Below are 17,448 nucleotides of genomic sequence, written 5' to 3' on the forward strand. Positions count from 1 at the left end.
GAGCAGGAGTAGGGATGAAAGAGAAAAATAAAATACAGTAAGACAGCATGGCTGAGTGGTTAAGTCAGCTGTCTATATATGAGGTCCCTTACACCACAATTACTGATGGCAGTTATTCATTGAGAGTGAGTGCTTACATAGGAGGAAAAAGGTACCATATCCCATTTATTCTGCTGGCACCTTTAGTGCATGTAAATATTCAACAAGCAACATAAATAGCTGTATGAGAAGCAGAACAAGTTATCTTTAAGTAAGGAGTGAATGTGCTGAATCTAGTCTGACCCAAGGCCTCGCTGAACCCCATTGCTCCTTCTTTGCTGTATGTGTTCTCTTGATTCTTATTCTCTGTTCTTATCTACTCTTGTGTTACTTCTGTCCTGAGCTGGGATGCTTGCAGAGAGTCGCTCGTCTGAAACTGCTGAGTTCAATGTTTAAATAGTGGCTGTAGTCACTGCATTTTGAAGGAGGCTTACTTCTTCCATTGTGTTCTGAGAAACATCTATCACCAGTGACTTATACAAAAACATGAAAGGCATCTACATATTGTGCATCACCATGGGTCTCTCCTGTTGACAGTGAACTACTGAAACTACAGAAAGGCCTAGTGCCTGTTTTTTTTTCCAGAAAGTGTGCCTTCTAGATGGGGTACGAGTAAGCAGCTCCTTATTTGTGTAGACGTTGTTAGATCATTCTATTCTCTGTGATTGTTCTCACACATTGTTGCTGGTTATGGTCTTCTGGGATTACACTGCTTAACTTGTTCTGCTCATTATCACTTGAGTTATTCCTCTCGTAAAGTAGAAAACATTTCTGTTTTCCAGGTCCTCAGCTACCTGCAGAGAATAAGTGAGAGAGTTCCAGGCTCCTCTGGATGTGTTTTAGTTTACCCAGCCAACTTTTTAGTATAGGTCTCAGTAAGGGTATGGAGGTAGTGTTGGGGTACTTGCTAACCATGTGATCTTAAGTAACTACTTACTGTCTAAGAGTGCAGGTGACTTACCAGTAAAATTGAAAAATGAGCAGCTATGAAGGAATTGAGTGAGAATCACAGTGAATACATGCACCACACCTGTTACATCTGTTGTTCTGTCACTCAGTCATGCCTGACACTGTGACCCCATGGACTGCAGCACGCTAGGCTCCCTGGTTACTCACTATCTCCTGGAGTTTGCTCAAATTCATGTTCGTTGAGTTGGTGATACTATCTAACCATTTCACCCTCTGTCTCCCCCTTCTCCTTTTGTCTTCATTTTTTCCCCAGCGTCAGTGTCTTTTCCAGTGAGTCAGCTCTTCCCTTCAGGTGGCCAAATTATTGGAGCTTCAGCTTCAGCCTCAGTCCTTCCAATTAATATTTGGGGTTGATTTCCTTTAGGATTGACTGATTTGATCTCCTTGCTCTTCCAAGGGGCTCTCAAGAATCTTCTCCAGTACCACAATTTGAAAAAATAATTTTTTTGGCAGTAAGCCTTCTCTATGGTCCAACTCTCAGATAGGTATATGACTACTAGAAAAACCATAGCTTTGACTCTACAGACCTTTGTTAGTAAAGTGATGTCTCTGGTTTTTAATATGCTGTGTGGGTCTGTCATAGCTTTCCTTCCAAGGAGAAAGCATCTTTTAATTTCATGGCTGCAGTCACTGTTCACTGTGATTTTGGAGCCCAAGAAAGAAAATATGTCACCGCTTCCACTTTTTCTATTTGCCATGAAGTGATGGGACTCTGTATGCCATGATCTTAGTTTTTTTCATGTTGAGTTTCAAGCTAGCATTTTCACTCTCCTGTTTCACCCTTATTAAGAGGTTCTTTAGTTCCTCTTCACTTCCTGCCAAATTAGAGTGGTATCATCTTCATATCTGAGGTTGTAGATATTTATCCTGGCAATCTTGTTTCTAGCTTGTGATTCATCTGGTTTGGCATTTTGCATGATGTAGTCTGCATATATGGAGAGATTGCCTGGTGGCTCAGATAGTAAAGCATCTTCCCACAGTGCAGGAGACCTGGGTTTGATCCCTGTGTTGGGAAGATCTACTGGAGAAGGAAATGGCAACCCACTCCAGTACTCTTGCCTAGAAAATTCCATGGGTGGAGGAGCTACAGTGGGCTGGTGGGACTGGTGGGCTACAGTCCATGGAGTCACAAGGAGTCAGACACGACTAAGTGACTTCACTTTCTATATGGAGAAGGAAATGGCAACCCAATCCAGTATTCTTGCCTGAAAAATTCCATGAACAGAGGAGCCTGGCAGGCTACAGTCCAACGGGTTGCAAAGAGTTGGACATGACTGAATAACTATCACTCACTCACTTATTCTGCATATAAGTTAAATAAATAGTGTGACAGTACTCCTTTTCCAATTTTGAATCAATCAGTTGTTCCATGTCCAGTTCTAACTACTGCTTCTTGACTGCATGTAGATTTCTCAGGAGATGGGTAAGGTAGTCTGATATTCCCATCTCTTGAAGAATTTTCCACAGTTTGTTGTGATCCACACAGTCAAAGGCTTGAGCATAGTCAATGAAGCAGAAGTATTAAAAAATATTTTTCTGGAATTCCCTTACTTTCTTTATGATCCAACAAATGTTGACAATTTGATCCCTGGTTCCTCTGCCTTTCCTAAACCCAGCTTGTACATCTGGAAGTTTTTGGTTCACATACTACTGAAGCCTAGCTTGAAGGATTTTGAGCATAATTTTACTAACATGTGAAATGAGCTCAATTGTATGGTAGTTTGAACATTCTTTAGCATTGTCCTTCTTTGGGATTGGAATAAAAGCTCACTTTTTCCAGTCCTGTGGCCGCTGCTGAGTTTTACCTGTTACTTACTGGCCTCAAATAATTCTGGCTAGTACTGTTATGGACCAGAACTGTGTTTGGTTTTCCATACATGACTAAATTAGATCCATCTGCAGAGTGATGCATTCCCTGACTAAAATACAGAAAATACAATACCTGAGTCATTTTTTTCTCACCCACTCTGCTGATGAATGTCTTTCCATGATTGTCTTTGTCAGCTCTTAGGGAAAAGTCTATCATTACCATGGGAGGTGGTGATTTGTTCCTGCCTCAAGAAACTGCATCACATTTTTTTTTCCCCTCAAATTGTCAAGTACATCAAACTTTAATAACTTTACCTCCAGGGAGATTTTGGTTGTGATGGAGGAGTTCCCTGCTACTCATGTCTATTGTTTCTTCAACTCTCCAGTTGTGCTTCTTCCTTGAAAGGAGGGGGAGGTTGACACATTCTAGACTGAATTGCAAGTCTCCACAGAAGAGTAACCAACCCCCATGATCTGGAATGAAAAGGCGTAAAGATTTCAGTGACAACATAACATAATGACTAAGCAAAAAAGCCATCTTAGTGGAGGCCTGGCAGAATTTCAATGTCATGTATCCAGAGGCCATTCATTTGAAAAACAATTAGTGCTGTTTTGGTAGGTTAAAAAAGGTATGTAACTTGCAGCATAAAAAAAGAATTCTTCACTTGTCTCCTGTTCTTATGTTTTTTTTCACACCTCACTCCCCCCCCCTTTTTTTTTTACTAAATTTGTACTTTTTGTAATATGCAAATTTTGTGGAATACCAAAGGAGGTTCATGATTTGCCTTATTGGCCTGCCTAGAGCCATCTCTTTGGGGACAAGCCCCTCTCTCCAGTGTTGACCTCTGTCTCCAGGAGGACCCTCCAGCTGCTCACAGAGTGTGCCTTCTCCGTAGCACTGGCCCTATGTTCATGATTCAGAGCATCTCTGAAATAGGAAGCAGGGACTGACTCACAGTTCCAGGCTTGTCATTTCCTCTCAGATACTTGATGCAATGCCGATGGTCTGCCTCTTTGTTCAGACAGTCATTTACTCCAGTCTGCATTCCCTTAGCGTACAGCAGGTAGTGCAGGGACAGGGAGCAGGGACAGCTAGTAAGAAATATGGTTAGCAGTGAGTTAAATCTGAACCGAGATTAAGGCCACAGACAATCTGGAGAGGAGAAAGCTGCAGGTAGGTAATTTGCACTTCAGCTCTGTGAGAAATTAATGCCTGATTGTTCTGCGGCACCGTTCTTAGGATTTATAAATTTCTTAAAAAGCCCATTCCCAGCTTCCTGAGAAGAGACATCCAGCTTCTCAAACCTGCTGACCATGGGAGAATATATAAAAGTAAGCATGTTGGTTTGCCTTGACTTTTTAATGTGCTAGTTGTAGTCATTACGTGCTGCTGGAAGAAGAGAGCATGCAATCAGAGAGACTTGCATCTGACCACCAGCTTTATTAATGTGGAGTGACTGCAGCACTGAAAAGACCGATTTCTTCCTCAATTTGCTAATATGTGTTTTTGCTTCTTCTTCTCCATGCTCAGGCCTGGGTTTCAAGGGTAAGGTGTTATCACTGTCACAAGGAGCTCACTCCACTGCCCCCTCAGAGGCCCCAGGCTGTTCCTCTCTCGAGATCTGCATCTGCTTCTTCTTGGTTTATGGGCCTGCTGTTCTCTTTTGTGTGTTTCCCATTTGATTCTATCTCATGTTGGTAGATTCACTTGCCTTACTTCTTGATTTCTGTGTCTATCTGCTACCCATGCACCTACCTTGATGTTGTGACCATCAGTTCCAGAGCTTAGCCAGATGAAATGTCCTGAGGACTTGGAGGTTCCTCCTTGATAGAATATGTCATTACATGACTGCTACTGAGAACTCACAAATGATCTTGGCATATGAGAGCATGTGCTAGAAGGACTGGTCTTGAGTCCAGTTGTAAATCAATGACAGTCACTACTTTCCTTTACCATGCTTTCTTTCATTGTCTTTCAACCTTAGGCTTCTAAGTTTATAGAGTTTATCTGAATAATTTTTATTTCTTTTTCAGTTTTTAAAATAGACTCTTTAGGAGCAATTTTAGGATTTGTAGATCAATTTAAGCAAAACTGAGAAGAAGGTACATGCAAAGAATTGTCGCACACCCTTTGTTCCCATTATCAACATCCCCCACCTGAGTGGTATATTTGTGACAACTGATGAACCTACACTGACACATCATAATCACCCTATGTCCATAGTTTACCTTAGGGTTCACTCTTGGTGTTTATATTCTATGTTTTGACAAGCATAAAATGACATGTATCCATCATTATAGTACTATATAAAATAGTTTTTTTGCCTAAAAATCCTTTGTATTTCACCTGTTTATCCCTATCTCTCTCTAACTCCTGATAACCACTAATCTTTTTTAACTCCACAGCTTTGCCTTTTCCAGGAATTATGTGGTAGGTAGCCTTTTCATATTGGTTTATTTAGTATTGTGAATTTAAGATTCTTCCATGTCTTTTCATGGCTTGATAGCTCATTATTTTTTAGTGCTGAATAATATTCCATTTTAGGGATGTACAGTTAATTTATCCATTTACTTATTGAAAGTTACTCATAGTTGCTTCCAAAAATTGATTAACTCATCAATAGAACTTCTATAAGTGACTTGCACCCTCCAGAATTGGGAGAGAATATATTTTTGTTGTTTGGAGTCACCCAGTGTGCAGTCCTTTGTTTAGACAGCCCGAGGGAACTGACAAAGATTTCGGTGCTGAGAAACATGATGTTGCCATAACGAATACACAGAACGATGGAAGGGGTTTTGGAATTGGGGAATGAGTGTGGGGGCTTACTCCCATGGCTCAGTGGTAAAGAATCCTCCACAATGCAGGAGATGTGGTTTGATCCCTGGGTGGGGAAGATCCCTGCAGAAGGAAACGGCAAGCCACTCCAGTATTCTTGCCTGGGAAATCCCATGGACAGAGGAGCCTGGTGGACTACGGTCCATGGGGTTGCAAAGAGTTGGACACCACTTAGTGACTAAACAATAAAAACAATGATGGGTGTAGGCTGGAAGGGTTTTGAGGCATTTGATAGTAAATATCTAGATTGCCTTGAAGAGATTGTTGATAAAAACATGGACATAAAAGGTAATTTTGGTGTGGGCTCAGAAAGAGGAGAGGAAAGTTATGGTGAGAGCTCTATTGTCTTATAGACTGTATACAGTTATGAATAGAATGTTGCTAGAAATAGGAACATTAAAGTGCTTCTGGTAAGATCCCAGATGGAAACGAAGAACGTGTTACTGGACGCGCAAGGAAAGGAGATCCTTGATATAAACAAGCAGAGAACTTGTCTGAATTATGACTCTGTCATTGGTGGAAAGTAGAATCTGTGAATGAGTAACATGGATATTTAGCTGAGGAGATTTCCAAACAAAACGCAGAAGAGGTGATCTGACATGTCTTTGCTGTTTACAGTAAAATACTAGGGGAAAAAAAAGATAAACTGAGGAAAGAATTCTGCCTCAAGACTGTAACATGGAAATTCAGCTTGAGTTTCCAGGCTGTTGGCCTGCCCTACAAATTTTAAACTTGCCAGTCATAACAGTCCTGTGAGCCAATTTCTTTTCTTTTCCTAAATAACACCACACATACATTATTTGCACATTCTATGTGAAATATTTCTGAACTTGTGCCAGTGAGCAAAGATGAGGCCTTTTCTCTCAGGCCTGTTACTGAAATGTGAATGAACACAGATGCAATTCAAACTTGCACACTGTTGACAAATCATTTTTAGCCCCTGTTTCAGTAGAATCACCTTTTCCTAAGATGCTCAGCTGCAAAGGGCAGTTGGTATCAGTGTCCTCCCTCAGTGCTGTCAATATCTTAAAATAAATATCTTTATTATATGTATACTTTGGTCACCTGATGTGAAGAACTGACTCATTGGAAAAGACCCTGATGCTGGGCACAATTGAAGGCAGGAGGAGAAGGGAATGACAGAGGATGAGTCAGTTGGATGGCATCACCCAACTGATGGATATGAGTTGGTCATGGACAGGGAGGCCTGGCATGCTGCAGTCCATGGGGTTGCAAAGAGTTGGACATGACTGAGTGACTGAACTGAACTGAAATGATTATATGTATATACATGCGTGTGTGCATTATCATTCAAATACATATATGTATACACACATATATAATAAAGAGATTTATTTTATGGACATATGGTGGCATACACACACATACACATAAAGATATGTCTCATGTTTTACCTTATATTATATAATAGATATTGGAGAAGGAAATGGCAGCTCATTCCAGAATTCTTACCTAGAGAATCCTATGAACAGAGAAGCCTAGTGGGCTACGGTCCATGGGATTGCAAGAGTCAGACACAACTTAACGACTAAACCACCACCATCATATAATAGAAATGTTCTGTCTATCTTATTGGTTTTGTTCTCTGGAGAATACCCATTGATCAATTGATAGAATGTTAAATGAGACAATGTATGCAAAGAATTTGGCATGGTTCCTGTATATACTAAGAGGTCAATAAATGATAGTATGACTTTGTTATTCAAAATCAAAGATTGAGGAAGAACTCTAATTTTCTAGAAAGGCTGTGGAGAAATTGAACTAAAATTAGTTCTCTCAGAAACAAACAAAAGAAAGCAAAGCAAAAACACACAAACTCCATGATGTCTATTAACTATTCTCATTAGGGTCACAATAAAATTTCTTCCCGTAGGTCAGTGCTGGAAAGGAAGATAAATCTGATGGAGGATGAGAATCTTAGCAGCTCTCAGATATTCTGTTTGGAATGTTAAGTTAATATTTTACATTTCTGAGGAACATCAAAGCCTTTAGGATAAAAGACCATTAAGGCAGATTAGGTTTCTGGGTTTTTTTTTCTGTTTTTTCTTTTCTGTAAATAGCTTTGTTACTTCATATAGTTTTCAATTAGCAATAATTGTGCCTCGGATAAACCTCATTGGCTATGCTACTGCCACTGCGCAAAGCTGTTACTTCATATAGTAATGCACTACATTAATCTTTTTTAAAAATTAATTTTAATTGGAGGTTAATTATTTTACAATATTGTGGTGGTTTTTCCATACATTCACATGAATCAACCATGGGTATACATGTGTTCCCCATCCTGACCCTCCCTCATACATTAGTGTTTCTTAAGCATTTAGTACCCTATAATTTTAGTAAAATATGGTTACCAAAGAGACATTTCCAGAGATATCTGCATCATCAGTGTATTTATTATTCCCCAAAGTTCTCGCCAATGCAGTAACCCAAGTAACAGAAATGAGAACTATAACATTTTAAAAGGAAGACAGAAGTATTATTTCCAGATGATATAATTTTCCTTTAGATCTAATGTACTGCCATTAAAGCACCAAAGAAAATTTACAATGAATTTTTAAAAACGTAACATGTAGTTCTCAAGGTCGTCTAATTGGACTAAAGAAATGAGAAAATAGTAATGTGTGGGAGGGTGTGCCTTATTAGATATTAAAATGTGCCATAAAACTATAATATACTAAAATGATGTGACACTGGTGCAAAGATAAGCAGGCATAGCTTAAACAACATAGGATCTGGAAATAGATCTTAGTATATTTTGTAGGGAGGGGATATATGTATACCTACGGCTGATTCATGTTGAGGTTTGACAAAACAACAAAATTCCATAAAGCAATTATCCTTCAATTAAAAAGTAAATAAATTAAAAAAAATACTGCATAAAGGTAAAACTATGATTCAGTGAGGAATGTTTCATTCATTCCAATGAGTATTTTTGATCAACTTTTTTTAAATTGGAGTATAACCGCTTTGTAATCTTGGAGTTCTCACTGGAGAAGATGAATGCACACATCCTTCTACTCCACCATCTTGGACTAAGATGGACTGGAGTGGGTGAAATTAATTCTGATGACCATTATATCTACTATTGTGGGCAAGAATCCCTTAGAAGAAATGGGGTAGCCCTGGTAGTCAAGAAAAGAGTCCAAAATGCAGTACTTGTGTGCAATCTCAAAAACAACAAAATGATCTCTGCTCATTTCCAAGGCAAACCATTCAATATCACAATCATCCAAGTCTATGCCTGAACCACTAATGCCAAAGAAGCTGAAGTTTAACAGTTCTATGATGACCTACAAGATCTTCTAGAAGTAACACCAAAAAAAAAAAAATGTCCTTTTCATCATAGGGGACTGGAATGTGAAAGTAGAAAGTCAAGAGATACCCGGAGTAACAGACAAGTCTGACCTTGGAGTACAAAATGAAGCAGGGCAAAGGCTAAAAGAGTTTTGCCAAGAGAACACACCGGTCATAGTGAACACCCTCTTCCAACAACACAAGAGACGACTCTACACGTGGACATCCCCAGATGGTCAATACCAAAATCAGATTGATTATATACTTTGCAGTCAGAGATGGAGAAGCTCTATACAGTCAGCAAAACCAAGACTGGGAGCTGACTGTGGCTCAGATCATGAACTCCTTATTGCCAAATTCAGACTTAAATTGAAGAAAGTAGGGAAAACCACTAGACCATTCAGGTATGACCTAAATCAAATCCCTTATGATTATACAGTGGAAATGACAAATAGATTCAAGGGATTAGATTTGATAGACAGAGTGCCTGAAGAACTAGAGGTTTGTGACACTGTATGGGAGGCAGTGACCAAGACCACACCCAAGAAAAAGTAAGCAAAAAGGCAAAATGGCTGTCTGATGAGGCCTTACAAATAGCTGAGAAAAGAAGAGAAGCGAAAAGACAAAGGAGAAAAGGAAAGATATACCCATTTGAATGCAGAGTCCCAAAGAATAGCCAGGAGAGATAAGAAAGCCTTTCTTAGTGATCAATGCAAAGAAATAGAGGAAAACACTAGAATGGGAAAGACTAGAGATCTCTATAAGAAAATTAAAGATACCAAGGGCACATTTCATGCAAAGATGGACACAATAAAAGACAGAAATGGTATGGATCTAACAGAAGCAGAAGATATTAAGAAGAGGTGGAAGAATACACAGAACTATACAAAAATAGATAACCAGTGCTAGTTTGATTCATGAAGCAGGGCACTCAAAGCTGATGCTCTGAGGGGAGGGAGGTGGGAAGGGGGTTCAGGAAATGGGGACACATGTTCACCCATGGGTGATTCATGTCGATGAATGGCAAAGACCACCACAGTATTGTAAAGAAATTATACTCCAATTAAAGTAAGTAAATTAATTAAAAAAGAAGATCTTAAGGACCCCAGTAACCATGCTGATGTGATCACTCACCTAGAGTCAGACATTCTGGAATGTGAAGTCTAGTAGGCCTCAGGAAGCATCACATGAACAAAGCTAGTGGAGGTGATGGAATTCCAGCTGAGCTATTTCAAATCCTAAAAGATGATGCTGTGAAAGTGCTGCACTCAATATGCCAGCAAATCTGGAAAACTTAGCAGTGGTCACAGGACTGGAAAGGTCAGTTTTCATTCCAATCCCAAATAAAGGTAATGCCAAAGAACGTTCAAGCTACTGCACAATTGCATTCATTTCACACACTAGCAAAGTAATACTCAAAATTCTCCAAGCCAGGCTTCAACAGTACATGAACCATGAATTTCCAGATGTGTAAGTTGGATTTAGAAAAGGCAGAGGAATCAGAGATCAAATCGCCAACCTCTGTTGTATCATCAAAAAAGCAAGAGAGTTCCAGAAAAACATCTACTTCTGCTTTATTGACTACGCCAAAGCCTTTGACTATGTGGATCATGACAAACTGTGGAAGATTCTTCAAGAAATGGGAATTCCAGACCACCTTACCTGCCTCCTGAGAAATCTGTATCCAAGTCAAGAAGCAACAGTTAGAACCAGACATGGAACAATGGACTGGCTCCAAACTGGGAAAGGAGTAAGTCAAGGATGTATATTGTCACCCTGCTTATTTAACTTATATGCAGAGTATATCATGTGAAATGCTGGGGTGGATGAAGCACAAGCTGGAATCAAGTTTGCTGGGAGAAATATCAATAACCTCAGATATGCAGATGACACCACCCTTATGATAGAAAGTGAAGAGGAACTAAAGATCCTCTTGATGAAAGCGAAAGAGGAGAGTAAAAACCTGGCTTAAAGCTCACCATTCAGAAAACTAAGATCATGGCATCTGGTCCCATCACTTCCTGGCAAATAGATGGAGAAACAATGGAAACAGTGATGTGACAGACTTTATTTTCTTGGGCTCCACTGCAGATGGTGACTGCAGCCATGAAATTGAAAGAGGCTTGTTCCTCTGAAGGAAAGCTATGACAAACCTAGACAGCATATTAAAAAGCAGAGACATACTTTGTTGACAAAGGTCCATCACATCAAAGCTATGGTTTTTCCAGTGGTCACGTATGGATGTAAGAGTTGAACCGTAAACAAAGCTGAGTGCCGAAGAATTGATGCTTTTTAACTGTGGGATTGGAGAAGACTCTTGAGAGTCGCTTGGACTGCAAGGAGATTAAACTAGTCAATCCTAAAGGACATCGGTCCTGAATATTCATTGGAAGGACTGATACTGAAGCTGAAGCTTCAGTACTTTGGCCACCTGATGGGAAGAACTGACTCATTGGAAAAGACCCTGATGCTGGGAAAGGTGGAAGGCAGGAGGAGAAGGGGAGGACAGAGGATGAGATGGCTGGATGGTATCACCAACTTGATGGATATGAATTTGAGCAAGCTCCAGGAGTTGGTGATGGACAGGGAAGCCTGGCATGCTGCAGTCTGTAGGGTCACAGAGTCGGACATGACTGAACGACTGAACTGAACTGAGACTGAATTGCTTTACAGTGCTGTTAGTTTCTGTTGTACCATAAAGAGTGTCATCTATGTATATGTACATATATTCCCTTCCTTTTAGACCCCCCCCTCATCCCATCCATCTAGTGATACAGCCCTGTTTAGAACAGTATGAATGTTTTTAAAAAACTAAAAATAGGACTGCCATAAGGCCCAGCAATCTCACTATTAGGCATATACCCTGAAAATCATAATTCAAATTGAAACATGTACCCCAGTGTTCATTGCAACACTAATTTTAATAGCCAAGACATGGAAACAGCCTAAACATCCAATGACAGATGAATGGATTAAGAACTGGTGGTATATGTATACACAATGAAATATTACTCAGCCATAAAAAAGAATGAAATTATGTCATTTCTAGTGATGTGATTGTATCTGTCATACAGAGTGAAATGGAAAGAAAAATATCTTACATCATGCATATGTGTGGAATCTCATAAAAATGGTACAGATGAACCTATTTGCAGGGCAGGAATGGACATGAGCAACTTTCTTATGTCTGACACTATGCTAAGTTCAGAAGCAATAATCATGAAATATGGTATGTGTTAAGATCTCAAGGAGTCTCTAGGGGAGACAGATGAGATAAACTTAGAAAAGAGGAATCCTGTAAGCAGTGTAATGGAGTCATCACAAGGAATGTGAAGAAGGACTCTTAACCCAACCTCAAGGATGTAGGAAGCTTTCTTTGTGGAAGAATATGTAAGCTGGGGCCTGAAGGGCAAGCAGGAGGAAACCAACCAGATGAAGGGATTCTCAAGGGTGATACAAAATGAGCCAGCTGCAGGGAGAGCGCGGCACACCTGGGGAGCCAGAAATCACTGAATCTGGCCCAAACTGGTATTGCAGAGAGGGTGGGAAGACAGGTTTGGAGTCTTTGGAAGGGCTATAGTTTCACTAAGGAGATCATCAAGAGGTTCTGGAGAACTAGTGAATATATATAGGAGGCATTGGGAAATGTGAGGATAACTTCTAGGATCTGACTTGGGTCACAGGGGAAATAGTGATTGGGAGAAGCATGTTTGGAGGGGGAGAAGGCAGTGATGAATTAACTTGAGTACCTGTTGAACATATAACTGATATTTGTATATTTGGTTATTCAGTAATCGTTGCTGGTTAACTCTTTAAAAGAATTTGTTGAGCAAATGCAAAAATGGATTCCCAATAAATTGGAAAAAAAATACTAAAAAATCTAGAGTGCTCAGATAGTACTGATTTTCAGATTGCAAATAAACTTTAGTGAGCATAGAATTCAGGAATAAAGGGGATCAGCTGTACTCTCTTAGGTGTTTAGTTACCACTGCAACTGTGCTGATGGCTATGGTGACCCAGTATTGTTTCCTAGGGATATGGAGGGTCAGAGAAGCTTCTCTGAGAAAATGTCATTAAAGCTGAGATCTGATGGATGGAAGGTGTTACTTGGGTTGAGTGGGTAGAAGGTGGATCATTCCAGAAAGAGAAAACAGCATATGCAAGGGGCCTGAGGCGAGAAGGAACATTGCCTCTTTTAGGGCCTGAATGGCATTTTGAGTAGTTAGAACCTTGACTGGGTGAGAGGTAGCGACCAAATCTTGCAGGACCTGGTGACTCCGTTAGAGAAATTTTGATCTTTGTCCTAAATGCACTAGGAAGACAAGCTAGGGTGTAAGATGTGTGTTTGTGGTTGTGTTGTCGCTAAGTTGTGTCCAAATCTTTGTGACCCTATGGACTGTAGCCTGCCAGGCTCCTCTGTCCATGGAATTTTTCCACATGCAAGAATACTGGAGTGGGTTACCATTTCCTCCTCCAGTGGATCTTCCTGACCCAGGTATCAAACTGGTGTCTCCTCTGTCTCCTGCCTTGGCAGGCGAATTCTTTACCTCTGAGATACCTGGTAATGTTTTAAAAAGCTTACTTCTTCTGGTTGAGTATAAAGAATGTGCTGGAGGGAGGTAGGAGGGAGATGGGAGGGGCAATTAGAAGTTCATTTCAATAGCTGGGGAGATAGCACAAGCATTATAACACCAGCGGACAAAGGCAGTCTTAGGATCACTACTGGCCCTCGGGTTGTATACCTGCATGGTTATTGTTATTCAGTCACTGAGTCATGTCCAACTCATTGTAACTTCATGAACTGCAGCATGCCAGGCTTCTCTGTCCTTCCCTATCTCCCAGAGTTCACTCAAACTCCTGTCCATTGAGCAGGTGATGCCATCCAACCATCTCATCTTCTGTTGCCTCCTTATCCTGCCCTCAGTTTTTTCCAGCATTGGGGTCTTTTCCAATGAGTAAACTCTTTGCATCAGGTGGCTAAAATCTTAGAGCTTCAGTTTCAGTATCAGTATTTCCAATGAATATTCAAGGTTGATTTTCTTAGGATCTCCCTGCCATGTAAGGGACAGAGTCTTCTTCAGCACAACAATTAAAAAGCATCAATTCTTTGGAGCTCAGCCTTCTTTATGGTCTAACTCTCACACCTGCACATGACTACTGGAAAAACCATAGTTTTGTTGATTATCTGTTTTCTGTAGATAATCTGTTGATTGCCTATAAAAGTGCATATATGTTAATCCCAAACTCATAATTTATCCCTCCCCACAATCTTTCCCCTTTGGTGGCCATAAGTTTGTTCTCAAAGTCTGTGAGTCTGTTTCTGTGTGGTATATAAATTCATTTGTATCAGTTTTTAAAGATTCCACATATAAGTGATACCATATGATATTTGTCTTTCTCTGTCTGACTTACTTCACTTAGTATGGTGATAATTTCTAGTTGTATCCATGTTGCTGCAAGTGGCAGTACTTTATTCTTTTTAATGGCCGAGTAATATTCCATTGTATATATGTACCACATCTTCTTTATCCATTCATCTCTCTGTGGACATTTAGGTTGACTCCATATCTTGGTTATTGTAAATAGTGCTGCAATGAAAATTGGGGTATGTGAACATTTTCTAATTATGGTTTTCTCAGTGATGGTTTCCAGTGGTGGGATTGTTGAATCATATGGTAACTCTATTTTTACTTTTTAAAGGAAACTTCATGCTGTTCTCGATAGTGGCTATACCAGTTTACATTCCCACTAACTGTGTAGGAGGATTTCTTTTTTCTGCACACCCTCTCCAGCATTTACTGTAATAGGATATGATTCTTGAAGAGATGGATTACAGCATACAGATAGATGATGATGACCTTAAGTAGGAAGAAGGCAGGTGGCTTTACTGGAATTGAGAAGGAGAGGGGGACAGATGTAGATATGTTGTATGTATGAGAGCAGGGTTCCTCTCTAATGGCTTCTAGTTTCTCTGTGGGGGTGAGGAGAGATTATTTGCTGAGTTGGAGTTTTGAAAGTGGTACCTTGGTTTTGAGGCTGGTGCAAATGATTTAATACAATCACCTTGGAGAGTGAGAAAATGAATTGACTAAAGAGAGGCAGTAGTAGGGTTGCTGGACAGTGTTGAGAGCCCAGCTGAAATTCTGAATGCAGGTTTGTTAGCCTCATGAGATGTCTTTGTTAGTCTATGAGTGTCAGTAGACTATCACCTAATGAGGTGATGGTCTAAAATATCACCATTATCTCCTTCTGATTGTCACAGCTGCTGCTGCTGCTAAGTCGTTTCAGTCGTGTCCGACTCTGTGTGACCCCATAGACGGCAGCCCACCAGGCTCCCCCGTCCCTGGCATTCTCCAGGCGAGAACACTGGAGTGGGTTGCCATTTCCTTCTCCAATGCATGAAAATGGAAAGTGAAACTGAAGTCACTCAGTCGTGTCCAACTCTTAGCGACCCCATGGACTGAAGCCCACGAGGCTCCTCCATCCATGGGATTCTCCAGGCAAGAGCACTGGAGTGGGCTGCCATTGCCTTCTCTGTGATTGTCAGAGAGGAACATGGAAAACTGAGCTGAAAGTGCTTTGTCACAGAAGTCAATGTTCTTCAACATAGAAATCTGAGCTCAATTTTACCCCCCTCCTTTTTTTTTTTTAACCCTTTTACCTTTTGATATACCCACTTCTTAGTCTTCAGCTATTTCTTTGACAAATTCTTCTAATAAATATGTGATCTCATTTTTAGTGTAAGATTACAGTATATAAAAAATATTAACATTACCCTTTCTCATTTAATCCTCTATATTCTTCCCACTTGAGGAAATAAAATGTTAGCAAAGCTATGAGAATTGTCCATGGTCACACATCAAAAAGGGACATGAGTTGAAGTGTTCTCCATCCAAAGTATATGATCTTTCACTGGTTTGTGTTTCTGCATCTAAGACACAGACTGGATTTGGGTTCATTTTTATGGATATATTTAATTAAGGATAATTTAATTTGTTTTATTTCATTTATTTAACATTTTCCCAGGAGTTTGAATTTGTGACCTGTTGTGATCAATTCTTTTTCCTTGGCATCCTGAGCAATGGCAGGCTTGGCAGAATAAAAGAAGTAATTGCTATAAAATAATGAATGATAAGCCTTTTTTTCCCCATGAAGGTTGTGCTTGTCTGTGCTGTGTTTGAGTTATGGCTATGGTTAAGCGGCAACTGGCACAACTTCAACAGCCATAATATCTCTTCAGTTACAGCTGCCTGAAAATTACTTAGAGTTTCAAATGCGTGATATAGCAAGATAAGGCTGTAAGGAAGAGAGATCAGTCATATGAATGAATGCCCGTCTTTGCATTCATTCATATGACTGACGAATTGCAGGCAAGAGAAATCTCCTTGTGCTACCGAAGCTTCAAGAAGAGTTGAGTTTACTGTAAAGGCAAGAAAGAAAGATAAAGAAGCTGACTTAAAACTGATCATGTGTTTGGAACAAATTATATGTTTTTCTTTTTTTGATGTGCATCCTTCTTTTTTAAAAAATTATTTATTTTTAATTGGAGGATAACTGCTTTACAATATTGTGTTGGTTTCTGCCATACATTAACATGAATCAGTCATAGGTTTACATATGTCCCCTCGCTCTTGAACTTCCCTCCCATCTCTCACCTCCATCCCACCCCTTTAGGTTGTCACAGAGCACTGGGTGTGAGCTCCCTGTGTCCTGGAGCAAATTCCCACTGGCTGTCTAATTTACATATGGTAATATATTTGTTTCAATGCTACTCTCTCAATTCATCCCACCCTCTCCTTCCCCCACTGTGTCCACAAGTCTGTCTCTATGTCTGCATCTTCCTTGCTATCCTACAAAAGGTTCATCACTACCATCTTTCTATATTCCATATATGGATTAATATATGATATTTGTTTTTCTCTGACTTACTTCTGTATAATAGGCTCTAGGTTCACCCACCTCACTAGACCTGACTTACATGTGCTCCTTTTAACGTGGACCATTCTTAGTCTTTATCAAATTTGCCACAATATTGCTTGTTTCATGCCTTGGTTCTCTGGCTGTGAGGCACGTAGGATCCTAACTCCCCAACCAGGGATCAAACCTGTACCCTCTGCATTGGAAGGTGAAGTCCCAATCATTGGACTGCCAGGGAAGTCCCAACATATTTCAAGGACAGTTTTTCAAATTATCAATCTGAGTTCAATGGTTTCACAATAAAGCAATCTTAATAGAAAAGTTAGTTCATTAATTTATTCAATAGATATTTATTAAGCATCTGTTATGTGCCAGTATCTGTGCTTAACATTGGAAGTGAAAAGGGAAGTAAGATGTCATTCCCATAATTGAGGAAAAACTTTTCTAGTGGACTAGAGAGACTCACACATAGATAATTATAGTATTATCTGAGAAAGATAAATAGGATACCAAGATACCTTTAGTGCAAAAACTGGTAGAATCTGTTCCATTGTATCCCT

The 17,448-nt window shown here is 39.9% G+C and overlaps 1 pseudogene; it reads right to left on the reverse strand.

The window, feature by feature from the left end:
- Positions 1-7,738: 7,738 nt before the first annotated feature.
- Positions 7,739-7,820, reverse strand: LOC139032497 (U4 spliceosomal RNA; annotated as a pseudogene).
- Between the last annotated feature and the right edge of the window lie 9,628 nt (positions 7,821-17,448).

The sequence above is a fragment of the Odocoileus virginianus genome, chromosome 31 (genome assembly GCF_023699985.2).
Source record: "Odocoileus virginianus isolate 20LAN1187 ecotype Illinois chromosome 31, Ovbor_1.2, whole genome shotgun sequence".
In the NCBI taxonomy this organism is placed as follows: domain Eukaryota; kingdom Metazoa; phylum Chordata; class Mammalia; order Artiodactyla; family Cervidae; genus Odocoileus; species Odocoileus virginianus.